The sequence below is a fragment of the Oryctolagus cuniculus genome, chromosome 8 (assembly GCF_051225735.1).
Source record: "Oryctolagus cuniculus isolate XC-2025 breed Fujian yellow rabbit chromosome 8, ASM5122573v1, whole genome shotgun sequence".
Classification (NCBI taxonomy): Eukaryota; Metazoa; Chordata; class Mammalia; order Lagomorpha; family Leporidae; genus Oryctolagus; species Oryctolagus cuniculus.
Genome location: NC_142874.1, coordinates 42,541,470 through 42,555,240, shown reverse-complemented (window position 1 = coordinate 42,555,240; position 13,771 = coordinate 42,541,470). Strand labels below are relative to the sequence as shown.

The 13,771-nt window shown below is 39.1% G+C and overlaps 1 protein-coding gene across 3 annotated transcripts in view; it reads left to right on the top strand.

Moving 5' to 3' along the window:
- FHIP1A (FHF complex subunit HOOK interacting protein 1A) overlaps positions 1-13,771 on the top strand; it is a 290,881-nt gene that overhangs the window by 159,737 nt on the left and 117,373 nt on the right. For 2 of the 3 annotated variants that reach the window (XM_008267334.5, XM_017347298.4), the window contains exon 3: positions 1,089-1,193. The exons of the other annotated variant lie outside the window; for it this stretch is intronic. The gene's annotated coding sequence lies outside the window, so the exon portion shown is untranslated. The remainder of the gene's footprint in view (positions 1-1,088; positions 1,194-13,771) is intronic. 3 annotated transcript variants of the gene reach the window in all.

Genomic DNA, 13,771 nt, shown 5'->3' with positions numbered 1-13,771 from the left:
CGGACCCTTGGAGGTGGCAGCCCTTCTCCCTGGTGGCTGTTTATTACTTGCTGACATCTGCTGACAGTGAACTGCCTCTGCCCTGTGTCCTGCCATTGGGTTTTATTTTCATATCCCCCATTGCACATCTTGGGCACTTGAGTTAAGTGCTTATTGAGTCAACCCATGAGTAATGCAGGATATGATCACTGCCTTCAATGAGACCTGGATTTGGTTCTGAAATAACTACAGAATAAAGCAGAATTCTGTGATATCACCATAGAGAAAAAAAAGAGTTAAATCAAGAGGTTCAGAAAAGAAAGATGTCAGTAGGCAGGTTTAAAGCAGTACTCAGTAGGTACGTACTTCAGCATAATGTTTTTGATCTCAAAGGTTTTGAGATGCTGATATTTTTGCTAAATTATATTGTTCATGTTGTTTTGACTCTGAATTTTAACCCCTTCTACTTTTAACTTTTAACTTGATAATTTGTTCTCTGAACCATATAAGTGACAGTGATGTGCGCAGGGACAGGAATAGCTCTTTTAGTCTGAGCAAGTGGAATTATATGTGGGAGTGTGTGTTAAGCATACCTAGTTCCCTTTGACATTTTTGGAACCATTTGTTGATTACGTATTCACTTCTGTGTAAGCTGTAATATGCAGTAATTCTGAGTATGTTGGCTTAATGTGCCTGGTTGTGTTTAGTATGTACAGATAATTTGAACATTTTTGCTTCTTAAAAACTTTCATTATACAGTCATTCTGTTTAACGACTTTGAAAAGATTCTTTTTTCCAGAGAAAAGACCCAGACTAGAATTAATTATTTTTTAATCACATTTTTGAGGATAGCAGGTTCTGCTTTGTGATTCTTCCCCCAGTCACATAAGCTAGATTTAGGAGAGGAATCATGAGGGGATCTGTTCAGACAGTTACTTGTTTGATTCCCCTAGAGGCACTGGCTCTTTGATCTTCTACTGGTGTAGCTCCTCTGATCTTTTATTCTGTAAAGTGTTTGTGTCTCTGTATGATGGATGTTTCACTGACCCAAGTAAATGGAAGAAAATTTTCTCCAGCCCTTAAATGTATTGCTTTCCTTGTTCTTTCAGAAAACACACTTTTCTTGGATAAGAACATTTTAAAGGCATCTGGTATCAAATCAACAGTATTGTGGCCTTTAATGGGATTTGAGGCATTGAGAAGTGGTTTGATTGGTAAGATTCCATTTTTGTTTCTTTCTCCTTGACCGTATCCCCTCACACAACAACAGAAACAACTTTCCCACTCCTCTACCTCCTGTTATTTTTTGAAACAGGAATTATCTCATTTCATTGAATTCATCGTTCTTCTTCAGTTTTTATTGTTACGTTCCCATTTTTCTGGTGAAAGAGAGGGAAAAACCCACAAGTAAATTAAATTATAAAGGAAATAGTCAAGTTAAACAAGATGAACTGAGGTTTTGAAACTGAATCTAAGGATTGTCTTGATGTTGTAGATAGTCTGATAGTCTGTCTAATCCATGATTCAGAAACATATTAGTCATGTGATAGGCTGTTGATTTGACTAATTATGCTGAAATCTGGCTGGCTGACTTCATTGCTCAGGTGAGCTAGTGATTTTGATCAAATCAACGAGTAATTATGGTTTTTTGCAGGCAACAAATATAGAATATTGATTCTGTTAAACTAAAATGTTATTGTGATATAATTATATAAAATATTTAATTCTAGCACAACAATCCTTTTACCTTTTTCTTTTTAAAAAAGATTGATTTTATTTATTTGGAATAGAGTGACAGAGAGGAGACAGAGGGAGAAAGAGAGAATTCCATTTGCTCATTCACTCCCCAAATGACTGCAGTCTCCCCAAATGACGGTCTTCCACAAGCATAGCAGAGGCCCAAGAACTTAGACCATCTCCTGCTACCTTCCCAGGCACATTGGCAGGGAGCTTGATTGGAAGTGGAGCATTTGGAATTGGAACCCATGCTCTAATATGGCATGCTAATATCATTAGCAAATGGTAGCCTGACTACAATGCTTGGCTCCTATTTACCTTTTTCTAATTCTAAAGCTTAAATTCTCAGAACACATGGTAGAAAAGGTTGTGGAAACTTTTTTGGAGAGAAAAATTTTCTTCTCTCAATAAACAGTTTATAAACATCATCAGAAGAATATTTAGTGCTAAGGTAAAAACTCATATTTTAAATGCATTTAATTATAATGGTCATATTTTTGGAAGCCCTCAGAACTAAACATGGTCAGATTTAAAGTCAAAGTTCTTTTTACATTTTTCATAGAAAGAACCTGGAAATGAGCAATCTGTACATCAGAGCTCGATATTGCCACTAATATCACTTCTGGTTTATTAAATATTAAATAATAGTGTGATCAGATCTACCTGAAAGCCAAATGCTTAAACTTGTTTGGTTCCTATTCTGTCTTCATCCTTTCCCTTACCTTTGAAAAATCTTTCCACAGAGTATGGTGTTTATTATAGAATTTCTAACTGGCAATGTTTATATGCAGTATTTGTGGGTATAAATTTAAAGTATTTTAATAGCAGATATGTTTGTGTAATTGAAAAAAATCCACCTTCAATTTTACTTGAGTTGTCTCCTGGATGGTTTACCTGAATTAGAGTTCTTATGAAAGCAGGAATATGATTGATCTGGAACTTTGTGCAGACTTTAATATGTAATTAATGTTTGTGCAGTTCCTTCAGGGCAGTTATTCTGAAGAAAGTTCTAATGTTGTTTAGTCATTTCATTGTATATATCCTTGACCTTCCCCTTCTTCCCCCAAAACAAATCAGAGGTTGTGAGGGAGGCGGGGGGGACAGTCATTTATAGCGTTCAGATAATTTCGAGTTTATTCCTGAGGAATTGTAGAACACATCTGCTGTCTTCTTTCTTGGTCCCAGTTTCCACCTGCCTCTTATAATATGGGTATTTCACTGTGATGAAAGTAGTTCTTGCATTTGAAGACATGCATTGTTTTTATGTAGTCTGTCCCCAAATGCCTACTGCTTTATTAGATTCTCAGCTGTTTTTTCAGCTTAATAAGTATGTTGATTTTCAGTGAGTGCCTTACTAAGGGATGTTCAGTAGTAATTTTGGGTATTTTCATGTCTTGCCTAATGAACTAATGTTAGAATAAAATCCCTAGATAAGTTGTAGTTCCTCTGTAATAGTATTGGGTCAGATGGTCAATTTTTGATGCTTCCTTAGGGTATAAAATGGAGGGGAATTATTAGGAGTATAGGTGTTAATATTATAGTTTGTAAAATTATTTTTTCTTGAAAAAGGAAGTACCCAGGTTCCTCTTTTGCTTCCATTTAGTCTTCACAACTCCTTTGATTTTAGAAGTTAATTTAACTTTAAAGCAGGGTGTTTTGCTAGGGAAATAGGAACTCTTTTCTATTCTTGCTCATTGTTTTCTACCTGAAGCACCAACTCTAGAGAATTAGTGCCAAATGCAAAATTTTTCTGAAGGAAAACTTAATTTGGAACACTATCTTTGATTTTTTTTCTTTCTTGTTTTTACTTTCTCTTTTTTTTTTCCTCCTCTGTACGAAAGACACACATGTTAATTTAGTGGAGAATAGTTTTAATTAAAGAAGCTTAAATAGCCTGAAACTGTGCAAGTCTGTGTTAGCCACTCTAGAGGCAAGTGTAGATGAATTGAAGCAGAATATGGGAGAATTGTGATCTAACGCTTGCTTCTGGATTAATGCCTTCCACCCCATGAGGGCAGCCGCTCTGCAGGTCTGCTTCGGGGAGTGGCAGTCATCCAGTCAATGAGCCATCCCTGCTGTGACAGAGGAATTGTTATTGCAAGTCATGTCAGTGCTTCCTTTTATTTCTTGGAAGAGTAGTGTGGTAACCTAAATTCTGGATCCCCAACCAGAAATTAGAACCTGTTACCCTTTGTTAATTGCAAATTCCACAGGGTGTTTCCATTGTAGGGTCTTTGAAAAGGCAGCAGCCAATGATTAACATTTACCTCTGAGTGCAGAGCCGGACTTGAATGAGTGTGTGCGTGTGCTGCAGCATGTGTGTCTAGGTATAGTGGGAGAGAGAATGTACCCTTCCATAAGGTACAACACTGCTCCATTCATGGGAACCAGCATTCAGCCCCTTGCCAGACAGTGTTTCAGAATTCCACAGAATAAGGCGGATGGCTCAATGAAAGCAGCAAAACTCTCAGATCTGTTTATGAGGGCATTATTTTTGTTATAGATTTATTTATTTTACTTGGAAGTCACATTTACACAGAGGGAGGAGAGGCAGAGAGAGAGAGAGAGAGAGAGAGAGATCTTCCATCCGCTGGTTCACTCCCCAGATGGTCACAATGGCCGGAGCTGTGCTGATCCGAAGCCAGGAGCCAGGAACTTCTTCCAGGTCTCCCACGTTGGTGGAGGGGCCCAAGGACTTGGGCCATCTTCCACTGCTTTCCTAGGCCACAGCAGAGAGCTGTATCAGAAGCGGAGCAGCCGGGTCTCTAACCGGCTCCCATATGCAGGCTGCGGCTTTACCCGCTATGCCACAGCACAGGCCCCAGAGCAAATCTTAATATGAAAGAACAGGTATTGTAGAAGTGGGAAAAAAATCTTGTAGCAAAAGCCAAGCAAAGAGTTTTGGTAAATGGTGGTGGAGCTGCTCAAATCCAGTAAATTGCAGTACAGGATGCTTTCTTTGGATATGAGAATTTTTTTTTAAAGAATTTATTTATTTATTTATTTGAGAGGTAGAGTTACAGACAGAGAGATCTTCCATCCGCTGGTTTACTCCCCAAATGGCCGCAGTATCCAGGGCTGGACCCATCTGAAGCCGGGAGCTGGAATCTTCTAGGTCTCCCACGTGGGTGCTGGAGCCTAAGTATTTGGGCCATCTCCATCTTCCACTGCTTTCCCAGGCCATAGCAGGGCTGGATTGGAAGAGGAGCAGCTGGGACACGAATTGTGCCCATGTAGGATGCCAGTACTGCAGGTGGCGGCTTAACCTACTGCACCACAGCGCTGGCCCTGATTTGAGGAATCTTCATAGTGACCTGCACTTACTTTGATTTTTTTTTTTTTTTTTTCAAAAAAGAGAGGTCCTTGGAAAAAACTGTTGTGAACCTATGGGACATAGATGTCTTGGAGGAACTTCAGGGTTTCAGAGACTACCTTTGGAGAACCACCAACCTAGACTTACAAAACATTTGGCAGATTGTTGACTTGACAGATTTCTGGAGCTGTGAACCCTATAGACTGAAGATAAATTGCATACATTTAATTCAATGAATATTATTACACAATAATATTAAAATGATCTTAAAAATGTTCTTTAAAAGTAAGACTATCACTTCAGAATTCTTTATACTTTCTTGACATGTCATTTTCATCAATATTTATTTCATTGGAAGTTAACTACTTGTAGAACTACAGTTGTAGTTGGTTTTGCTTTGTGTGTTTTGTATTAAATATGTTTCAGGGCCGGCGCTGTGGCTCACTTGGTTGGTTAATCCTCTGCCTGCAGCACCGGCATCCCATATGGGCGCCGGGTTCTAGTCCCAGTTGCTCCTCTTCCAGTCCAGCTCTCTGCTGTGGCCCAGGAAGGCAGTGGAGGATGGCCCAAGTGCTTGGGCCTCTGCACCAGCATGGGAGACCAGGAAGAAGTACCTGGCTCCTGGCTTCAGATAGGCACAGCACTGACTTTAGTGGCCATTTGGGGAGTGAACCAACGGAAGGAAGACCTTTCTCTCTGTCTCTCTCTCTTAACTGTCTATAACTCTACCCATCAAATAAATTAAAAAAAACTACGTTTCAAGCAGTTTGAGGTCATTATTACTGAGTCAAATAGCATACTGTAATAAGCTACCCTTCTAACCTCATGCCAATCTGTCTGTAATCACCCTGCAGGTCTTTTCATTTTGAGGCTAGGAAAAAACTTCATATAGGAGGGTACTTCAAAAGGTTCTGAACAAATGGAATCAAAAGATCAATTTATTTTGGTGCAAAAAATTTGGGATCAGTGCATTTGAAGGGACCTCAGTAAGGTCATGAAAATGCATTTGTAAAAGTATGTATGAATTTCAAAAATTAAAAGCTTTCCCATTTTTCCAAGAACTTTTTGAAGTATCCTTGTTATTGCTATACTTGGGTACTTTTCCTATTGCATAGGATTTCCACTCTGCCCACCTTTTTGTTAAAAAATGTTTTTGCTAAGTTGTATCTAAACATGGTAGTAAATTCAATAAATGAGAACAGTGCACTGTGAAAATAAGTCTCTCCTACTCAGCTATCCCCTGGCTATCCAGTGCCCCTGTGCTGATGCAACTGGCTTAGAGTTGTGCATCCTCACAGAGATCCTCTGTGCTTTTACAAGCATATGAGTAGCACATTGCCTTTCTTTCTTACACAAATGCTGGCATCCTATCCTTGCTATTCTCTCTCTCTCTCTCTCTCTCTCTCTCTCTCTCTGTGTATATATATATATATATATATATATATATATATATCCTGGCAGGCATTTCATATTAGGACCTTAGAGCTGTCCCTTATTTTTTTTTTTTCTCTTTCTTTTTAACTGTGACAAAGTATTCTATTATATGAAAGTGCCATCGTTTTTATAACCAGACCATTTTTGAGGGGTGGGTAATGACTTTCCAACTGTTTACTACTTAAATAATGCTGCAAAGGTTACCACTGTAGTTAGAGAGGCACAGTAGTTAAGAGAATGTGTCTAGGGTCTGACTGGACAGTCTGAGTCAGACCCTAGCATATCTGTGTGACCTTGACAATTTACTTTACCTCTTTTTTTGGTAACAGAATGTTTTGTTGTTACGCAAGTCATAAAATTTCACAAGTGTCTCTTCAGTAATATCTTTACAATTTGAACTGGTTGTTAGTCTGTTTTGGGACTCTAAAGGAATGCATCTTTAAAGTGGCTTTTAAACTTTTATAAAGGAGAGCAATTGATATACCTAGCTTCTTGAATAGCCTTAAATTTAGTCTAGAAAAAAAATTCCAAGTATGAATTTGAGTATTAATATTTTTTTCTTTCTCCATGCACTCTACATACCAGTTAGCTGCATGACATTTGAGTATGATGGTATAAAACATGGGATTATTTTATGGCATTATTAATAGTGATCTCTAATCTTATTACTGTTTTGAAGCATGCATTTATCAAAGCCTAAAATCTTTGGACTGTGTGGATTGAAAGAATTTTCTTTGTGCACACTGCGTTAACTGGTGACTTACAGATTGGTGGAAATAAAGAAGAAAGTGCTATACTGAAATGATGAACATTGAGCAATGGATGAGCCAGAGTCAAAGTATGGCAAGTTTGAGGGAGGCTTAGGACAAGGTCCTGGAGATTCAAGGGTTATTAGATGTTTGCTTTATTTTTCACAGCCTAGCATTGCTGTGTGACATTATGGTGAGAGAGAAAAGGAAACTGGGCCAGAGGATTAGCACACAAGGAGGATTTAGGTTTAATAGGATTTTATTAGGCTCTAAGAAAGAGGTAGTCTGAGGTAGTTTGACCCCAAGTGACCTTCCCCACCCCCATTGCTATTAGTTATAATTGAGGGCACAAGGTTTGCTTCTCCAGGTGTTTCCAATATTTGAAGAGTCTTCACCCTTAGATGGAATTTTACATGATAAGTGCATTTACAGTAATAGACTTTCTATGTATTTAGTAACAGCCAATGCAGGACATTCCAACATGCATTTTAAAACAATGAGTTTCTATTGGCAGTTCCTCAGGAAAGAAAAAAAGAAAAAAAAAAAAAAACTGAACCAACCAAGGAATTACATTTGAAATGGTTGATTCCTGTGCAATAGGCTCCCTAAGTGATATATGCTTTGATAGTAAAAATAATACAGATAGTCTCATTTACAGCTATAATTCTTATAAAGACTTTTATATGACTGTTATCCTTCTTTAATGATTATTTGATTGCAATCCCCAATTAGCATAGCAGTCACAGTAAAGTAGTAAAATAATGACTTTTGAGCTACAAAAGATCTAAAAAGTCATAATTTAGCCCTAATTACTTACATAAGCAGGTTCTAGATACAGAACCTTGTTTTTTTACTTACATCTCCATGGCTTTTTGGAGCTGGAACTATAGTCTGGGAGAGGTAGGGTAAAGGGGCTGTCTCCTCATCAAAGCTCAAGTTCCTGAGTTGGGACTTTAAATTTTTAGATTTCCAAGCTTAGAAAACTGTGCCATAAGCTCTTAGCCTTTACTTGTTGTTTCCTGCTTTAAATATACCTAAACTCTCTGAACATTTCCATAAACCAACCATGGACATACAAGTTAGGATGAAGAAGGCAAGGTGAAAAGCAGGCCCTCCATGTTTTCCCATCAAGTTCACAGTGTGACTTCTGATTTTGGTAACTCCGTTTGAAAAACCTAGACTTTGCTTCTCTTTTACCACTAGGGCTCTCCTACCTGAGTTATTAACCTCATTTTCTTTTGCTCCATCAAAATTATTTTTGTTTTCTCTTCAAATTAAACACATTCACTGGAGGGCTCTGTTCTCTTAAGCCTGCAAAGCGACCACTTTTCCTTTAATAAAAAATAAAAAACGTTCCCTTGGTTCTGTTTCCCCTTGGGGTAGCTATCCCATTTGTTTCCCTCTGGGAAAGTAATTTTCAGAGGATATTGTATTTAAATAGATAAGGAGTTGAAGGATGATATGAAATAATATGTAACTAAATGCCACAGTATTTGCAATTCAAGTTAAAATAGAGGGATTTATTAAAATATAACTGTTTTTTTTAGTAAAAATGTGATTTTTGACACATTTATACCTTTCTAAAGTATTTTAACTTTCTGGGATCAGAAATTAGATAAAATGTCTGGGAATGAGACTGAAGAAATTTTTACATCAGAAAAAGATGTGTTGTTGATGACTAGAATCTAAACTTTTATGATTATCTGTGGTATGTTTTATAATTTTTTAATGTGAGAGCATATGCTTATACTTTTTCCTAGTCAAATAAAAGATGTATATGCCCTTTCAAAAAAGGGATAATAAAAATATATGTGATTCTATGTCAGTTATTTCTGTTTTCAACAATACTTAAGAAAATTTTTTTTCTTATTGATGGGAATAAAATATTTTTATATTTTATATTATAAAGTATAACTGTGGAAAGTCAGTAATTGGAAATAATATGGTTAATTCTGTCTTTTCAGTGTGGAATTTGTGCTAAAATATCAGGCTGTTACACATGTGTTTTAAAGATTGATTTTATTTATTTGAAAGACAGAGTTACAGAGAGAGGTAGAGACAGAGAGAGAGAGGTCTTCTATCCACTGATTAACTAGAGAGAAAGAGAGAGAGAGAGGTCTTCTATCGACTGATTAACGAGAGAGAGAGAGGTCTTCCATCCACTGATTAACTCCCTAGTTGGCCGCAATGGCTGGAACTGCGCTGATCTGGAGCCAGGAGCCAGGAGCTTCTTGCAGGTCTTCCATATGGGTGTAGGTACCCAAGGAGTTGGGCCATCTTCTACTGTTTTCCCAGGCCACAGCAGAGAGCTGGATCGAAAGAGGAGCAGCTGGGACTAGAACCGGCGCCCATATGGGATGCCAACAATGAAGGTCGTGAATTTACCAACTACGCCACAGCACCAGCCCCTACACATGTGTTTTTTTTTTTTTTAACTTTTATTTAGTAAATATAAATTTCCAAAGTACAGTTTATGGATTACAATGGCTTCCCCCCCCCATAACTTCCCTCCCACCTGCAACCCTCCCATCTCCCTCTCCCATTCCATTCACATCAGGATTCATTTTCAATTATTTTTATAGACAGAAGATCAATTTAGTATATATTAAGTAAAGATTTCATCAGTTTGCCCCCACACAGAACACAAAGTGCAAATTACTGTTTGAGCACTAGTCATAGCATTAATTCACATGGAACTACACATTAAGGACAGAGATCTTACATGAGGAGTAAGTGCACAGTGATTCCTGTTGTTGACTTAACAAATTGACACTCTTGATTAAGGCATCAGCAATCTCTCCAGGCTCTAGTCATGAGTTGCCAAGGCCAAGGAAGCTCCCTGAGCTCGCTGACTTTGTTTGATCTTATTTCAACAAGGCAATAGTCAAAGTGGAAGTTCTATCCTCCCTTCAGAGAAGGGTACCTCCTTCTTTGATGACCCATTCTTTCTACTGGGATCTCACTTGCAGAGATCTTTCATTTAGGTGTGGTGTTTTTTTTTTTTTTTTGCCAGAGTGTTTTGGCTTTCCATGCCTAAAATACTCTCATGGGCTCTTCAGCCAGATCCAAATGCCTTAAGGGCTGATTCTGAGGCCAGAGTGCTGTTTAGGACATCTGCCATTCTATGAGTCTGCTGTGTATCTTGCTTCCCATGTTGGATAATTCTCTCCTTTTTTAATTCTATCAGTTAGTATTAGCAGACACTAGTCTTGTTTATGTGATCCCTTTGACTCTTAGACCTATCATTATGATCTATTGTGAGCAGAAATTGATCACTTGGACTAGTGAGATGGCGTTGGTACATGAAACCTTGATAGGATTGTATTGGAACCCCCTGGCACATTTCTAACTCCACCACTTAGGGCAAGTCAGCTTGAGCATGTCCCAAATTGTACATCTCTTCCCTCTCTTATTCCCACTCATATTTAACAGGGATCACTTTTCAGTTAACTTTAAACACCTAAGAATAATTGTGTGTTATTTATAGAGTTCAAGAAATAGTATTAAGTAGAACAAAAAAAAAATACTAAGAGGGATAAAGTATTAAGTTGTTCATCAACAGTCAGGACAAGGTCTGATCAAGTCACTTTTTCTCATAGCGTCCATTTCACTTCACCAGATTTCCTTTTTGGTGTTTGGTTAGTTGTCACCGATCAGGGAGTTCAGTTTAGCATATATTAAGTAAAGATTTCAACAGTTTGCTCCCACACAGAAACATAAAGTGAAAAATACTGTTTGAGTACTAGTTATAGCATTAAATCTCAATGTACAGCACACTAAGCACAGAGATCCTACATGAGGAGTAAGTGCACAGTGACTCCTGTTGTTGACTTAACAAATTGACACTCTTGTTTATGGCATCAGTAATCACCCTAGGCTCTTGTCATGAGCTGCCAAGGCTATGGAAGCCCCCTGAGTTCACTGACTCTGATCATATTTAGACAAGGTCGTAGTCAAAAGTGGAAGTTCTCTCCTCCCTTCAGAGAAAGGTACCTCCTTCTTTGATGACCCATTCTTTCCACTGGGATCTCACTCACGGAGATCTTTCATTTAGTTTTTTTTTTTTCCCCAGAGTGTCTTGGCTTTCCATGCCTAAAATACTCTCATGGGATTTTCAGCTGGATCCGCATGTCTTAAGGGCTGATTCTGAGGCCAGAGTGCTGTTTAGGACATCTGCCATTCTATGAGTCTGCTGTGTATCTCACTTCCCATGTTGGATCGTTCTCTCCCTTTTTTTATTCTATCAGCTAGTATTTGCAGACGCTATTCTTGTTTATGTGATCCCTTTGGTTCTTAGTCCTATCATTATGATCAATTGTGCACAGAAATTGATCACTTGGACTAGTGAGATGGCATTGGTACATGCCACCTTGATGGGATTGAATTGGAATCCCCTGGTATGTTTCTAACTCTACCGTTTGAGGTAAGTCAGCTTGAGCATGTCCCGAATTGCACATCTCTTCCCTCTCTCATTCCCACTCTTATATTTAACAGCGATCACTTTTCAGTTAAGTTTCAGCACTTAAGAATAATTGTGTATTGATTACAGTATTCAACCAAAAGTATTAAGTAGAACAAACAAAAAAATACTAAGAGGGATAACGTATTAAGTTGTTCATCAACAGTCAGGGCAAGGGCTGATCAAGTCGCCATTTCTCATAGTGTTCATTTCACTTTAACAGGTTTCCTTTTTGGTGCTCAGTTAGTTGTCACCTATCAGGGAGAACATGTGGTATTTGTCCCTTTGGGATTGGCTTATTTCACTCAACATAATGTTTTCCAAATTCCTAACAGGGATCACTTTTCAGTTAAATTTAAACACCTAAGAATAATTGTGTGTTAATTACAGAGTTCAACCAATGGTACTAGAACCAAAAAAATACTAAAATGGATAAAATTTTACATTGTACATGAACAGTCAGGACAAGAGCTGATCAAGTCACTGTTAAGAATTAATTATTTATTAGAGAAAGAAAATGCTACCATTTGCTGATTTGCTTCTCAAATGTCCACAGTGGTTGGGACTGGGCTAGGATGAAGTCAAGAACCAGGAATGCAACCTAGGTCTACTTTGTGGTGTCAGGAACCCAATTACTTGAGGCATCCCTGCTGCCTCTCAGGGTCTGTATTAGTAGGAAGCTGGAGTCACAAGCTGGAGCCAAGAATTGACCAGCCATTTTGTGATGCAGGCGTCTTAACTTCTAGGCCAAATGCCTGCCTCCTCTTTGTTTTATATTGCCAGTGTTTTAATATCTAACATGGGAAAAAGAGAAAGAGTAGAAACATTGAACTTTCTGGTCTTTGTGTTAGGCAGTGTTCTCATTTTTAGAATCTTCTGGCATAGTTTTGCCTTCTCAGACTTACTGTGTTTGACTTGCCTCATCATCCTTTTCCTCTCAAGTTTTCTTTCTATTGCAGTTTCTGTGGTCATGACACATTGATTCTTCCAGCATCTGTCTCAGATGTATGATTAGAAAACCACAAACCAAGTGGGATACACTTTTCTTAGAAAAGATGTGGATTCTTGGGGGAGGGGTTGCAGGGTGGGGAGCACTGTGGTGCAGTGGGTTAACGCCCTGGCCTGAAGCGCCATTATCCCACATGGGCGCTGGTTCAAGTCCTGGCTGCCCCTCTTCCGATCCAGCTCTTTGCTGTGGCCTGGGAAAGCAGTAGAAGATGGCCCAACTCCTTGGGCCCCTGCACCCGCGTGGGAGACCTGGAAGAAGCTCCTGGCTCCTGGCTTCAAATCAGCGCAGCTCTCGCCGTTGTGGCCAACTGGGGAGTGAACCTTCGGATGGAGGTCCCCCCCCCTTTTTCTCTCTCTGCCTCTCCTCTCTCTGTGTAACTTTGACTTTCAAATAAATAAAATAAATCTTTAGAAAAACAAAAAAGAAATGATGTAGGTTCCTAAAGTGAATAGGACCAGGGAGTATTGCCATCAGAAAGGAATATATGGATTCCTAGAAAAAACAATTGGAGCTCAGAGATCTTCATTTTTTCCATCAAAAGTAAGTAGTAAGGAGCCGGCGCCGCGGCTCACTAGGCTAATCCTCCGCCTTGCGGCGCAGGCACACCAGGTTCTAGTCCCGGTTGGGGCGCCGGATTCTGTCCCGGTTGCCCCTCTTCCAGGCCAGCTCTCTGCTGTGGCCAGGGAGTGCAATGGAGGGTGGCCCAAGTGCTTGGGCCCTGCACCCCATGGGAGACCAGGAGAAGCACCTGGCTCCTGCCATCGGATCAGCGCAGTGCGCCGGCCATAGTGTGCGGGCCGTGGAGGCCTTTGGAGGGTGAACTAACGGCAAAGAAGACCTTTCTCTCTGTGTCTCTCTCTCACTGTCCACTCTGCCTGTCAAAAAATTAAAATAAATAAATAAATAAGTAGTAAGTCTATGACATTGGCTGAGCTCCTATCTGTACAGCAGTCTCACATCTCTGAAAAGATTGCAAGTAAGGTTCTTTTGAGAACTAACTTAAAGAATCTTAGCATATGTTTCTATTTTGGATTTAGAGGCAATTGACATGTGTATGTTGCTCTCATTCCTTTGATGAATCTTAGAATCCT